This window comes from Lathamus discolor, chromosome 1 (genome assembly GCF_037157495.1).
Source record: "Lathamus discolor isolate bLatDis1 chromosome 1, bLatDis1.hap1, whole genome shotgun sequence".
Lineage (NCBI taxonomy): Eukaryota > Metazoa > Chordata > Aves > Psittaciformes > Psittacidae > Lathamus > Lathamus discolor.
In genome coordinates this window covers 81,328,353-81,344,257 of record NC_088884.1, presented here as the reverse complement: position 1 = coordinate 81,344,257, position 15,905 = coordinate 81,328,353, and the positions used below count along the sequence as shown (strand labels likewise).

The following is a 15,905-nucleotide window of genomic DNA, read 5'->3' as shown; positions in this document are numbered from 1 at the left end:
AAGCTGGGGAGCCACTACCAACTTTATGAATACTGAATAGGGGCATTATGTCCTTACAGAAAAAGCATATGGGTAAGGAGGACAGGTCGTCTTTTATGCACACAACAAGAACACCATCATAAGTGGATTATGTTTGTTTTCTATCACTCATGTAAATGTCAAAATATAATTTGTACCAAAGATATAAATGAGACATTCCATCTCCCATAAAAATGGCCCTTCAGTTGAAGCCAGTTGCACCTGTATAAATGCAAAGTCACATGTGGTACACAAAGCATTTCTTTCTGGTATTTCAGAGAGATACTTCTATGCTCCTGTGCAGCAGGCAGCACCCAAGCTGTATGAGGAACACAGCTATTTCCATGTAGCCTCCTGTCCTTTCTGCCATTAACATTTTTCGGCATAAAATTGCAGTTATTCATTTCTGACAATGGTCTCCACCCCTGTTTCTTTCAATGACTTTCCACACAACCTTAGTATTCAAACAAGAGTTCTCCTACTGGAGTTTTACTCTCTCTCAGCACCATTTGGTTTGCTTAGGAGGAAGATCCAGAGAGGACTACAAATCTCACCACAAATCCTCTGAGCAATAGGGCCTCTATGTCATGCTTTCCACTGTGAATCTGGCTAGCAGAAGCCATTTCTGCCTGATGGCAGAACAGCATCCTACATGAAATAAATTGGTCATCTCAGACCAACTCTGTAAGAACATGTTTATGAATTGCCACTGTGAATAATTAGCAGTTGTTTGAACCACAGGACCACTAGCTTCTGCTGCGCTTTTTCTGCAGACAGTATAATTAACTTTGGCTCAAATAGTGAACAGTAAGAATGCTGTAATAGACTGAGAAGAGATTTGTAACCCCACTCCGTAACAGCTCCCTTTTAAACAAGCAGATAAGGCCATTTAAAACACTACCTGTGCTTTATTGCCTCCCTCCCCCCTCAATTTTGATTTACAGATCCAAGCTTAATTACCATCATTCTGCTTTCCTTCAATACCTTAAGTAAAAACTAAAGTTACACCTACATAACTCCATAGTCTTTTAATGTTTTCCCTCCATCACTGGGACTGCAGAGCATTACACTGCAAAACACATTAGAATGAACCTTTAAGCCACACACCTGTAAACACCACAATTTCAAAGACTCGAGTAAAGCAAAAAGCATCTGAAAACTGTGTTTACACTGGTGGGAAATCTGGTGCTAAAAATCAAGGGAACCGTGCTAAACTCTAACCCTAAAACACAACATTTCAAAGCATACACTGAAGAGACTGCAGATTCCATTTCCAGATGTGCCTGTGCCTCAGGTGCTGCTGTATGGGAGAGCAGCAAGCAAGACCACTAAAACACAAGAATCAAGAAACCAAGATGACAAAACGTCTCTCCCTGGTCTTTCTTCACTCTTAATCAATACCTGTCACATTTTCAACTGTATTTCCTCATACACAGAGCCACAGCAAAGTCCATTGCAGAGTTGCAGACTGTGCTGTGAGCACCCAAGCAACCTGCTTTTAAATAATACCTCTACTAGTCTTCAAGGAGTTTTAAAGCTCTTCTCCTTTTTTGAGACCGAAGCCACGATTTCAATTGAGCACAGCCACCTTCCTACAATTTTGCAAGATTTAGCTATGATGAAGGCAGAGGTTAAAGAAGGATGTGATATTGCGCAATTTTAAAGAGAGGTTTGACTCGAGATATACGGTTCTTATTTCACTGCTTCTTTTGATAACTTGAAGCTAGAATAACTGCGTATGAGGCGGTTTTGTCTGATTTGGCTTCCCAATAGCCAACACAGCTCCTCTTTCAATTTGATATGGTTAACATTAAGTAGCAAAAAACCTGAAATTCCCTGCAGAACACTCTTATTCTGCCATGTTTCCTGACCATCTCCTCAAGGAAACATCAGAAATCCAAAAAAGGAAAAAGCTCAGCCTAGCACTCAGAAAAATTAGGTACTTCTTCGGTCGTCCCTGGGACATCACCCCTATGTTTCATTCTGGGTTTACACAGGGACCATTCAAAACAGAATTTGGTCCCTTCTCTCCCAGGTGGCCCAACACATTTACTGCAATGTGCAGCTATGCCCATATATTTTATATGTGTGTAAAGCACATTCCCCAAACTAAAACACTCTCCCAGAGAGCGTCCCTAAGTCTCTGCCTGATTTCAGCCCCATTTACTCCCTTCCAAATGAAAAGCAGCTCCACTGAAGTCAGTGAAGTAACACTTGTATTAAACTCACGTGAGATCATGTCAGAGCCATGGTCCATAATAAACCAGCTGCCGTTAACTCTTCTGCAAGTTTCCATTCATTAGGGGATTTTTTTGCTCGAATTCACATGAGCAATATCCATGGGCCAAGAAACACATTTTAGAATGATAGCTATTTCCCCTTGCTAAAAACTAGAAAGTGCAGCAAAGTATCCCAATCCTCACTGAATAACTACAGCTGATTGTATTTTGTTAATAAACAGAGGTGTTTATGGACAAAACATGTGTGAATATACTTTAGGGAATCATCCTGCACTGCCTAGAGGGAAGGGACAAAAAGACCTATATATGTCTTTCCCAGGTTTTCATTTTTGGTTTAGCGGTGGATTTGGAGGGGTTCAGGGTCGGGGCGAGGTGTTATATATGCCTATAGCTTCTGGTATTTAATTCTAAATCAGGAAAAAACCTTGAATGTAAATATTTAAATTCAGCCTTACTGACCTGTAAGCACTGAACCAAGATTGATGAAACCAGTTCTATGCCTGCTAATGCCAACAGCCTTTCCATCAGTGACTTTCCATTGCCTTGAAGGGTCACAGGAGAGACAGAAATAATGTACTCAGATTATAATGTTTTTTCCAGTTCATCACACCAGTCTCCAGGCTTTCAGAACTGTACAACTGTATTTTGTCATAAGTCAGATTCATAGTCTGTCACCACCTCAATCTGTTCATTTATAACAAAACATATTTCCTATACATATAGTAAATTCCTTTCATTTTTTACTAAGATGAACTGATCTTTGTCAGATACTCTGACACAGAAGGCACACATACCATTACTCCCTCCCCTCTTCTTAATACTAATTTTGCTATATGTTGACTCAAAGAAAGGAGCTCACATCCGTTACAGAAGGTAGTGAATAGAAAAAAAAAAAAAGAAAATGCTGTTTATTTTGGAAAAACAACTGGGTTGTTAGCACAGATGGCCCAGGAATGACAAGGTAACTTTCTGGTTTGAAAGCAATAAACATCTTTACTGGCCATAGAAGTCCTTTATTAGACAATGGACTGAAGCTTTAAGACAGTTCATGAACACTACAACAAGGAAGAGTGATGTTCTAAAAAACATTAACGCAAATCAAAAAAACTTATCATGTAAAACTGTGATTGTGACATCCTTTACTGAAGGACCCCAACAAACAAAGGGAAGGGGAAGTCCCAGTTGTGGTCAGTGAAGAGCAACAGAGTGGAACATGAACTTCTGCAGAGCTTCTCTACAGGTAGCCAGAATGAGATTGCACAAACATTGAGCTTAGCCACAAATGAGGGGAGGCAATAGCGGCAGAAAAATTAATCCAAAGCATGCATCATTTACACTTTCCTCTTTTAAGAGGAAAAAGAAAAACAAAACCGTCTTCCATCTTCCATTTGGAACACCAAAGATGATAAAAATGGAAGAAATGAATTTTTTTTTCAACCATACAATAATAACTATTGTATTCAATGTGCTTATTATTCAAGGACTTTTCCCAGAGGATCCAGATGCTGTTTAAGAAGCTGATATAATGCAATCCAAGTCCTGAATGAAGAAACATGAAGATCAAATATCTAGTTATTTTGGTCTCAAGATTGGCTATCCCTGATCCTTCCAAGAGCTGGAAAGCAGAAGTAATCTCATGAGTTTCTATTGCATTACCCAGCTGTCACAACTTGACAGTGCTGTGCTTCTTTTGGCCATGTTAGGGCTTCTCAGTGGGCATTTCTTGGCGTGACCTCATGATAATGGTCAAATGACATCTCAGAATTACTGCCATTAAGAGATCAAAATCATCAACATCTCAAAGCAGTCCTAATTTACATCCTCCCTCTTGACCTTTCAGATGCAGCTGTTTCACCTTAGCAAAATAATTAAAACACAGAAAAAAACCACCTCTTCTCACTGAAAAAGGGTAGCAGGCATAAAGGGCTACCAAACAGAATGGTCAGTTTTCCTTAACACTAGAACCAGAAGCAGTGCCATGTGTCAAAAAGAAATTTACTGAGAAGCCAAAGCACTTGCAGGCTGCCAGCCAATAGCTAATCTAAACTGCCAGGTAAATCTGTTACCACCCTATGGCAGGTCACCTGTAAGAAACTCTGCCTTCCTAACATGGACAAAAATCCATATTACCAGTTTCACTTATTGAAAACTATAGATGTTCTCAATTGTATATGGAAATAGAAGCTGAAATATACCTCTGTCACAGAGCTGTGGTCCTTTCTGGGAGGCACAACAACATTTTGGAGGAGCGGAAGACTGCCTTCAAATCCAGACAACCTATCCTCTGGCTTACTACAACATCCATTTTAACCATGTCAGCTTAAGTGGCTTCAAAATGTGAGTAACTGGATATTGTGCAATGAGGCATGCAGTCTGTGAGATCAGACTGATCAATCAGCCCTTCAGGCCACAGAGATGTAGGTTTTCATCAGATTCACATAGGGGTAGGATCCCAGACATAATCTCTAAATCTGCAAATATTACACAATCATATTTCTTACTCAATGCAACACAAACTCTAAAAAATCTCCAGCAGAGAACCTTATGTAGCTCCACTCTTCCTATGAAATAAAATGCAACCAAACTGCTTTACCCACATGATTTTGATGGCAGAGAGAGTACTGATCCCTAAACAAAATAAACTGAACAGCAAGAATGTAAACACAACTGTGCTCCAGTGACTTCGCATCTTAATGTCATCTGTGTAGGGTTTCACTGCAGTTACTGATGTGGTGGAAGGAAAGCCCACGAAGGGTGTGTGGATCAATGGGGACAGCTTCCTAAACTTCCATCGAAAGCACTTGGCTCCTTTCTTTCCCCAAAGCTCATACCTATTCATACATACACCCATTTCCTATGTGCTTCACTTCTGTGGTCCCATCACTGTCTCTGAAATTCTGGCATTTAATCATTGCTTTTGCTAAAGTTAGTGCTTTATGCCTATTGAGAATAGGATTTTGTCTGCTAATCCCAGCCTTTAGTCATATAAATCCACAACAGATGCACTGAAGACAGAGGAGCTACATCTATATATACTGGTAGAGGAAATGCCTTTTTCTTGTTTGGGTTGTAGAGGGGAAAAGAGAGGAAATAAGCTGGTGTGTCTGGTTTTATGGGGGAGAGTTAAGTGGCAAACCAAACTGACTGCAGTTTACAGGGATCTAAATAAAGAAACAAGAAAAAAATATAGTTACAGAGCTCTTAATAACATAGAGCAAACTGCAAACAAACTACAAGCAAAAGTTGCTGCTTTTCCTTTTTATTGTCATAAGGCATTACTTCTTGATTGTACACTGTGTCCAGTGAATAAGCTGTTTGTGGCTGGAGTGAATGAAGCACAGACCTTTCCCATATATGGCAGGCCTTTTAATCACCAGGGAGCAAACGAGCAGTGGAATTTTACTGACTTTCTGGGTTTGCAGTGCCCTCTCTTGTATGAAATACCGTTTCCCAGTGAGTGCTTATTACTGGGATTTTGACCCAATTTCCTGCTGCCTTGTCCTTTAGGGATGGGCAGCAAGCCAAACAAAAAGAGTCAGTTTCTGATAGCAAGCAGTCCACTGTGAATTCTGAGTAACTCAAAGAAATCAAACAGATTTGCACTAAGGTAACTGAGATATATATATATATATATATTTACATACGTACCAAACAATATGGTTTACATCACTTATGTTGTAAAGCAGGATCAGAGTCAGGTCAGCTGATGCTCAAGTTAAAACTTCTCCCCCATTTTCACCAATGCAACAGAAAACAGACAATTGATGTTTTAAGTTACTGGCATAGCAGTAGGGAAATTCTCAGCTGGCCTGCTTTTGTCAGTGTAACATACATTAGCCACAGAAATGCTTGGCTCAGTATCATCTGGATTGCCTAAACACTCTTATGCATATTTATAGCAATTAAAAATGCTGCACTTCAGTCTTCATAATCCACGTTTTGTTTGAAGTGGCAAAGCAACACCTATGGCTTATCAGACATCTGAATGAAACCCCTCATTTTCATAGCAGGGGTGTGGCCCTGTGCTTGGGGCTAAGCTGTTCCCAAAGCCATGCAAAGCAGCAAACCCTCTGCTCTCTGAGGACCCGGGGTGCAGCACTCCATAGCCTCCTATGAAGGATGCTGACTAGAGGCATACAGCAGCACCAATGGGTTAAAGCTATGCAGGTGAGAGCTGACCAAATGCTTCTGATCTCAGAGCTAATCCAGCCCACTCCCATTTCCATACATTGCAGCCAAGCTCTAGGAATATTTTTTCCAAACCTATGAGCTTTAACTAGGCAGGAGAAAAGCCAAATTCTGCCTTGGCTCAATGGCTGTTGAAGTTGTTAAGGGAAAGCAGGTTATTACTAGGTCATTAGGAAGATGCAGACTGAAAGTTCTTAGCTCCATCTGCAGCTGACCCCAGAAGACTGAGCAGAAACTGTCCTCAGTAAAACAATTTGCATTAGAAAGTGATGATCTGGGCTATCAAATAAGCACTGCCAGGTCCTCTGAAACATCGAGGAGTTAAAAAAAGGTTCTGCATTTCCTTCTGGAATGAGAGAGATTTTACCGGACTGAGCGCTATGGCTCAAAAAAAAAACAAACTGGGAAGGGAGGAGGACCATTTCACCATTAGAGAGCTCACTGACAAAGAGAAGAATGAAGTGGGAAAAGGGTAGTAACATGCCTTGTGGCAGTCAGAAAGACAACGGGAACATCAAAGCCTTGCAAATAAGAAACAAACAAGGGCCTGATCACAGACTGCTTTCACTTGGGCAGAGCTCCCTTTGAAGATGACTGGAATCCAACTGGCATGAGTCTGCAGGACCAAACCTTGGCTTCTGAAGGAGCACAGGAACTGCTCCTCCTGTGCTCACTTCTTGCACAGCTTCTCCCTAGCTGGTGCCAGCTGCTTGGGGAAAGGACATAAAACAAGCTGCCAACAAATTTCAGGAGCTTTGTTTACAGAGCTGTCATAGGTTCAGGTTCCCTTAGCAATCTGATGAATAACGAATGCTGGTTCTCCCTCGCTCCAAGTTATTTAACTTTTAAAAGTGCACACAGCGATTTCCATGTCCTTTACATCTCCTCATCCTAAAAGAAAGACTGGGAAGGTCAATGCAGGTGGAGAGGGGTGCGCGTGCACACACACGCACGTACATGCATGTCTAGGTGCAATGAAATATTCTTCCTGCGTTTAGCAATACCCTCCTTTCAGATCTGTTGGCCTACAGTTACTTTTCTGAATAGATCAAAACCCAGAGCATTTACAGCAAAATGTTATCTCCAGAAATCTATTTATAACCCTTCTATGAGCTAAATTCCAAAGATTTTTATTTTTTTTTTTTCCATTTAAGGACATAAACCAGAAAATGTGCAAATGGGTGGGTTCCACTTTGCTTCACACCCTGGACAGCAAGTCTCAAGGGAAATGCTCTTTATTTGTATTCTGTACACAAGAGGGTGTGGAAACATGTAATGTTGTTTCCATTGCCTGAAAGCTTTCCCGAATATTTTCCCCCACTGCAGCCTGGCCTGACCCCAGGAGTTACAATTTCAAATGCTCTCATCAGCCTGAAACTGGATAAGCAGATAAGGTTCAGCAGCTTCTCTTCCCGGCTTATGACACTGTGCAAGCCTGTAAGCAAACGCTGGCATTCCATGTTTTCGTACACACATGACAACTTCACAGGAAGGCTCTGTCTCAGCTGCATCAAGCACAGTTAAATCTGCAAGCACCCAAGAAATTCTCTTCATGTATGTCAGCGCAGTGTCACTGCTGGCCCATCTTCCACCTCATCCGCTGGGCTTCAGTGGTTTTATACCCACAATCTAAAGAAATTATTCCATAGTATAATACATATTTGTGTGGGAAAAGAAAACTAAACATAAACCCAAACAAACAACAAACCAAAGAAAAACCCCTAATATACAAAAAAAAACCAGAAGTTATATTTTTTCTTGGAAATCTATCAAAAATAAGGTTTTAACCAGTGCTTAAACTTGGCATTTGGCATTACAAATTCTTTATAAGCACTAAGCCCCAGCAGCCATATGTGCTAAATACAAAAAGGCACAGATTACCCTTTACTTGAAGATACAGAAACAGACACACAGCCATTAAGTGACTCACCAGGTATTTATGACCACAGGAAAAATTTCAAAGGAGAAATTACCCCAGTGGCTTAAGCTATGGCTGCATTTTTCCTTTCCCTCTTCCCCCTGCTTCCTCAGTTATTTGCTCCTGCCCCCACTGCAAGCCAGCAGGACAGTCCCCACAAGCACTTCTTCCTGGCTTCAACCCAGAGTTGCATGGACACTGCTATAGGTAGGATCTTCTGATCAGGAGGTGCCCCTATGCTTCATAGACAGTGTTTTCCCTCTTCAAAAGCCAGACACATCGGGCAGGGAGGGAGAAAGAGGTATCAGTTAGTGGTGGTGATTCCTGGCCACAGGTGCAGGAAGTGAGTGCCCCAGCTTAGAGCCCACTCGCCTCTCCACTGGGAAGCCCAGCAAGCCTGGGCACTGCCACACCTGGGTGCACAGCAGTTCTGCGAGACAAAGCAGTAGCCAAGAGGTTTACAAGTGAGGAAGTCCAGAAGGCTGCACTCCTCACAGAGGTTGCTAGTTGATGCTTGGGAAGAGGGACACAGTAGAGATCACACTGCTAATGCTGCTGCCAGGCTGCCAGCCCCACACCACTTATAAGCGTTAAGCACAGTTCCAGAGAAAAACACACGTGAAAAGAAGCACTTCCTTATTCAGGATGTAAACCATACAGCTAACATATCAGAGCTAGCAGCTAAATAACGGTGTTACGTGCCCTAACCTTCGTGGTTAATCAAATCTGTTTCAAGAAAAGCAGCAGCAAGCTCCCCCAGGGGTGGGAGGGATCCCAAATTACAATGTACTGAGCACCCTTCCCCACTGGGCTAGCTGAGCTGTACAAAAGCATCAGGAAAGGCAAAAAGAAATTGTTCCATAGTTCAACTGTCCTATGACCTCAGTGTTTCATCCAGAAAGGTCAGATCTAATCTGATCTTCAATGCCTCCGAGTCAAATTTCAGCCTTAGCCAAATCCTCAACAAACCGTGTGGACGCATTCAACAGCTACAGCTCCCCAGCAAGCACCACCACCCGAAGAGTAAGTGCCAGCACATAGGGAGGTGACTTGCTTCCAGAACAGTTGCCCCCCAAAAATCCATTCTCACCAGGTTGTGGGGCTTTAAACCACCCAGGAGCTACAAACAAACCCAGCAAACCAGCCCCTGCACATGCACGCTTCTGAAGGGGAGAGCTCTAATAAGAAGGAAGCAGCTTTCTTGTTACAAGCTGCCAGGGGGGAGTTACTAAGAAGAGACAATTTTTAAAGAATGAAAACTTGCTTTGAAGATAGGCTCCCACTCTCTGCAGTCACAGGCCTGTGTGCCTCAGGCTTTGTACACCTGGAGCCCGATCCTGCTAACTCCTCATAAAGCTCCTCTCAAAGGCAATGAAAGGTTCACGGGATTGTGCTTCTCATTCTGCCCTGTTACCTTTTTTGGTGCTTTCTCTGATACCCAGGAGAGTCCAGAGAAGCACAGCAGATGGACAGCTAATTTTGCTGTCTTGGCCCTCTGTTTCTTAGGTGTATATGGTTTCCTGTCCCCCTTTGCTCATACACATCAGGGAAACGAACCAAGTTGTACACTTGGCAGACAGGGGTTAACAATTCCACCGAACTGTAATACAAACTAAAACTCATGCAGCCAACAGTATAGGTCTCAGGTAGACAACTACTGTCTGTCCTGCAGGAAGGGAATCCTACAGGCTGTCATTTTCTGCTATAAAAGTATCACCCCCATAGGCAAGGCCACTCCAACAGGATGCAGGGAAGGGTGAAGAAAGGACTTCCAGCCAGGCCCTTGGTAGATTCTCCCTGGCATTTTCCTCTTCATATGACAGAAGCTACCGCCCAGCAAACCAGCAGGAAAGCCTTGCCTTTTCCAGTGCAATAAGTGGCACTGCATCCTAATCCTGTATGGGTCCAGATGGATGCCGACCAGCATGCATCCATGCCATGTGTAGTTCAATGAATGAGATCTGGAGTAAGAAACCTTTCCATCTTAATGCACTTTAATTTTCCCTCTAATGCTAGCCAGAGGAACTTACAACCCCTCTTTCCATTCAGATCACATAGATTTCAATGCCATTATTGCATCATCTATCAGTGTTGGACTGGAAATAAAAGCACAAGGGAAGTTACCCCTTTCTCAGGCCACTCCATGTCCGAATAATGCTGTGAGTGTATAAAGCAGCAATTGTGGAAAATCCCTTATTTAATGCTTACATGCTTACATCACTCACTCTCAGAGAGTATTGAGACTACACAGGACTCCCCTTGCATCAGAGCCTGCATCCATTAATGACGGTATTGATTTCACCAAGACTAATCTGTGAATGAAGACTGTGGAATTGATCCTCTTGTCATTGCATGCTGCAACAAAGGGGAGTTTTCAGGAAATACAAATTATTTCAATTTAGTCTCCTGTTCACAGGCATCTTATCCAGAGTGTCTCCCCTCCCATCGTGACTTAGATATTAATGTGTGCAGGTTTTACTGATGAACAAACTCGCCTATCAAAAAAGTCTCCCAAAGAAAGGCAGACCTATACTTTTTTTCAAATACATGGAGAAAAGTTCAGCCTCCAGACTTTACCTTAAAGTCAATTTAATTAAGCAAATGGACCGCCTCCTTGAACCATTGCTCCATTTGTAATTTATGTTAAAACAGCCCATTTCATTTGTTCTGGTGCATGGTATATGTAGTTTTAGGATGCCATCCTGTCTCACAATGGCAGGAGAAAAAGGCACAAAACTTGTCTGTAGATGCATATGCTCACAGAGAACCTACTGCTACATTTAATGAGACAGAGACAGAAGGGAGGTAGGGTCCCAGGGTTGATGACAAATCATACAAGCACAATCACTCACAGCACGGTACCTAAAATAGACAAATTATAATAAATACACAGCTCTCACAAAAGCAACACTGCCTCCTTATTTTCTTTGAGCTGCTGCCAAGCAGGGAATGTGTTATTTTCACAAATTATTCTCTTGTATGCCTTTTATCAAGAGAAACCTTCTCAGCAAAGTAAAATTCCATTGAAACTGCATACTCTGAAAAGAAATACTCCTCTGAAAAAAATTATATATACTCGCCAAAAAGTAATTGTTCAAAGTTATCTTCCCATTTTGCCAAACAATGTGTATGAGAAAAATCAATTCTATCCCTGCAGGTCTGGCCAGAGTTTGGCCAATGTCTGCTGCTCCCAAGTATCCGTCTGCTGCTAACTTCATCCCTCCCTTCATTTTTTCCCAGCTCTTTCTCAGAGAAATTCCCTGCTATGCAGAATATCACGCTATCAGCAGCCAGCCTTGCACAATGCTTACAAACTGTCCGAGCATGTCAAAGGAGCTGGGAAGCAGAGCCTGCTCACTGGCTCTCCCCGGCAGCACTCTGACTGACACAGACACAGACTCTTAAGAGCTCTGGTCCTACCCAAGCGCATTTTTCTCTCCCTTTTAACAGGAAAGACAACTTCACAAGAAACATTCTGGCAGTACACTGCTACGCATGTTGAGGGCTGGAAACAAAAACGGATGCCATCTATTGTCAACAGTACTCCTACGACAGGCTGCCATGACAGACATCTGCTCAGCAAGGATCTGATCAGTTACATTAACCAGGGCTTTACTGTATCTGTATCAGTTACAGCAGGAAGACTGCCTTTACAGTCAGGCTGCCCTGAAAGCCCAGGTATTAAGTTGCAAAATGAAAAGCATTTCATCAGCCATTACTATATTAAGAGCTTTTTCATTGCAATTCCTTACAAAAAAAAAGAAAAAAAAATAAAGAGAGAAAGAAAAGAAAAGAAAAAGAAAGGTGTGGGGGAGGTAACACAACACACAGATTATTGCTCTACTAACAACCCTGCTGCAGGAGTGGGACCAGCACACATCCTGCCCTCCACCCAAAGCCTTGCTAGCAGCACCTCGTCATTACGGTCCATTTGGGTGGGCAAGCATGCACCCCCTCTACCCACTCAGCATAGATATCTCCCTTAGTTCACCTCAAACATCTGGAAAGAGGGGGCACAGAGAGAGGAGGAGAGTAAAAATAGTACCCGACACTTTTGCACTCTTCCCACAACTGGTTAGATTTCGCATGCTGCTTAAACTCTAGCCGTAACGCAAATGCAGTCAGACCAGCTCGCTCCCAAACAAATACGTATCTTAAGTCCTTACCTCTGGCTGAAAAGTTTTCAACTAGTAGGAAGGAAATGAATAACTGGCTGCTTGGGCAGGAGCACAGCAAGAAAAGCACACCAGCAGCCTCACACACAGCCCTATTCAATAAAACTACAGCTTTTCCTTGGCCCCTCCCAAAAGTCAATGCTAAGTGAATACATATCCCTTATGTTTACAATTGGCAGGCAGCGGTATGCATTGTCCTCAATTTATTCTAATAGGCAGCCAATGACTGTGCACAAGCCAAGGTGGGTTCAGCCTGCCTGCAGAGATGCCTGTCATTCCCTAGGCATGCTCAGGAAGCCACTCATCAGAAAACCAAGACCTAAAAAGCTCCGAAAATTCGTGCAAGCTGCCAAAACTGTCTTGCTACATGCCCTTTTTTGGTTATCCTTAGCAGGGCCTCTGAAAGTAAATCCTCTGTCAGGAACAATCATAAGAAATGTTAATCTTGGAGAAAGATTGTGTCTTGTTGGACACAAATGGAGCTTAAAAAAGGAAATACACTGAATGGAAAGGGACACAGTAAACATATTTACTTTTTGCACCAGTTTTTAAAAAAATAAATTTCACAACAGCTAAACTTTGTTGGGGTTTTTTTCTGGGTTTTTTTAACAAGGACCACATGTAAAAGGGAGCAGAAACGCTCTGCAGTGCAAGCTTGATTCTGCAGGAAAAGAGAGACACCAGTGGGAAAGGCACATGAAAGATGAGTTGGCAGGCTTCACAGCCCGTTTCCATTTCAAATAGTACAACAGAAGTTACATATAGAATATCCGTGTTCTGAAAAATAACTTTTAAAGGGATTCAAAACTTTGATGATGATATTTAGCAAATTAGACTAATTGGATACAGAGGTTTAGTTTATAAGTACATAGATGTTTATCTAGACATTAAAACTATGAGGATAGCCCTACACCTACATATTATGACCAACACTTTTCACTGCCTTTGAATACCATAGTTAAAGTAAGCTTGCATTAATTTTTATATTTGTTTTGCTATACCAATTGCACACTAACTTCCCAAATTATGCTGGCAGCTTAAAAAAAATGAAAGAATGGATGCAGACTGATGTTGGAAACAAAAAAGCTACATAAACTAAAGTGTGAATATAAATGTGAAAATTATTGCTTAGGAAAACAGCTCAGTACCACATCTCCTGACATACACACATACCAGCCACTAAAACAAGGCTGCAGGAGAACTGCTGACTGCTCTAAAGGAACAGAATTCCAGACCAGGAGACATTCTGCAGATTCATATTTGACAATAATATGTACAAAACTGGTTAGGAGGACAATATATGTAACATGACTTCGCAGCTGAAGGGGCTAAACTATTTTAATGTCTTTCTGGGTCTTTTTTTTTCTGGCTACTGGGCCCCACAGATTTAGTCACATGTATAATGCAAGAAGGATTCAGTCCACAGACAGTAAACTAACCTTTATAGCACAAAAAAAATATTCAGAACACCAAATCTATGCCGATTTACAGCAAGCAGCTACAGTGATTCTAGTGTCACTTTAAATTTCACAGTTTTATTAAATGCAGTAAAAAGTGGTGCTTGTTTTTAGAAGGCACTTTTTTAATTTTAACAACCCTTTGGAAACAACTTCTAATGCCAGACGTCTCCCATGATGTGGTTGCAATGCTTTTAAAGATTAAAAGTAATACACACAGCATATATGTAAACTTGTTTTGCATGATTTACTAGAAAAGGGAGGAAAAAATCCTTGCTCTCAGATCATTCAATTGACTATAGAAATTATTATCCTATGTATCAATGACCAAATAGAGGTAGTAATAGTATTTATGATGAAATTACAATTTTCCACTGGATCTTTCCATCCCCTACATTTTTAGAACATAAACCACTGAGGAATTCAGGCTGAGGTGTAAACAAGATTAAGGGATGCTTATGGTCAGAAAACTGAATCATAGAATAGTTAGGGTTGGAAAGGACCTTAAGATCATCTAGTTCCAATGCTCCTGCCATGGGCAGTGATGCCTTACACTAGGCTATGTCACTCAAGGCTCTGTCCAACCTGGTCTGGAACAATGACAAGGATGGAGCATTTAAGGCTTCTTTGGGCAACCCATTCCAGTGCCTCATCCCCCTCACAGTAAACAACTTCTTCCTTATATCTAACCTGAACTTCCCCTTTTTAAGTTTAAACCCATTCCCCCTTGTCTTATCGCTACAGTCACTGATGAAGTGTTCCTCTCCAGCATCACTATAGGCCCCCTTCAGGTACTGGAAGGCTGCTATTAGGTCCCCACGCAGCCTTCTCTTCTTCAGGCTGAACAGCCCCCACTTTCTCAGCCTATCTTCATACGGGAAGCGCTCCAGTCCCCTGATCATCCTCGTGGCCCTCCTCTGGACTTGTTCCAACAGTTCCATGTCCTTTTTATGTTGAGGACACCAGAACTGCACACAATACTCCAGGTGAGGTCTCACAAGAGCAGAGTAGAGGGGCAGGGTCACCTCCTTTGACCTTCTGGTCACGCTCTTTTTGATGAAGCCTCTTGTTCCATCATTGCCACCAGCCCCTGCTAATCTCAGTGTCCACTGCAACAGGAACCTAGCAAGTATTACACTACCTAAAGCTGAAAGCAACTTTATTTTTTGGAAGAGACTTACTATGATTTCAATGCTCCCATGTAAAGCATGCCAAACTCTGTGTTCCAAGTTACTTTGCTATTAAAATTCTGCAAAAAGACCAATTTTGCTTTGGGGAAATGATACTATGAAATGTAAAGTTTGAGCTGAATTTCACTTACACTTTTGAATTCCATGACTTGAAATTTCAAAGCCAATGAACAGGCACAGATACCATAGTTTTCCTGAAGATGTTACTGAAAACCTGACCTACAAAGGACGCAGAGTTAAATTCTAGTGGGTGTCCCTTTGCATCCTAAAACTAGAAGCTACCTGTAAACATGTAATGATAAAATGCCTAAATCCACAATTGTAAGAATTTGGGGAACTACCATGGTAGTCCCTGCCCTCAGCAGCAGGGCTGACACTCTAGCCACACCTTCCTATCCCCTTTAACAATCAGACTTTTTGTGTCATGGCGCAGAGCTAAAAACCTTTCGGGTAGCTGAATAACCCAGATCCTGGTTTATGATTGTCAATATAAGATATAGAAAGAATAGTACATGCAGAAATTAAACCCCCAAACCAAGCACAATTTCAATATCTGTACCTTATCATGGTAAGTAAGGGCCCTGCAAGTGCTCACTGCTAAGCCCAAGGCTCCATAACTCAGGGCAAGGGTGGGACTGCTTGCGATAAGAGCCAAAGCGCTTGTACGTGCTGGGCTGTTTGTGCGTTCTTTGAGACCTAAGCCTGCAGTCCCTCCCTCA

General features: G+C 42.0%; 1 protein-coding gene across 7 annotated transcripts in view; it reads right to left on the bottom strand.

The window, feature by feature from the left end:
• The window catches only part of CALD1 (caldesmon 1), a 197,571-nt gene extending 184,800 nt beyond the window's left edge, over positions 1-12,771 (bottom strand). Inside the window, exon 1 of one of the 7 annotated variants that reach the window (XM_065683106.1) lies at positions 12,531-12,771. The gene's annotated coding sequence lies outside the window, so the exon portion shown is untranslated. The remainder of the gene's footprint in view (positions 1-12,530) is intronic. The other 6 variants (XM_065683086.1, XM_065683116.1, XM_065683135.1 and 3 more) reach the window with 6 other exon arrangements.
• Positions 12,772-15,905: the final 3,134 nt, after the last annotated feature.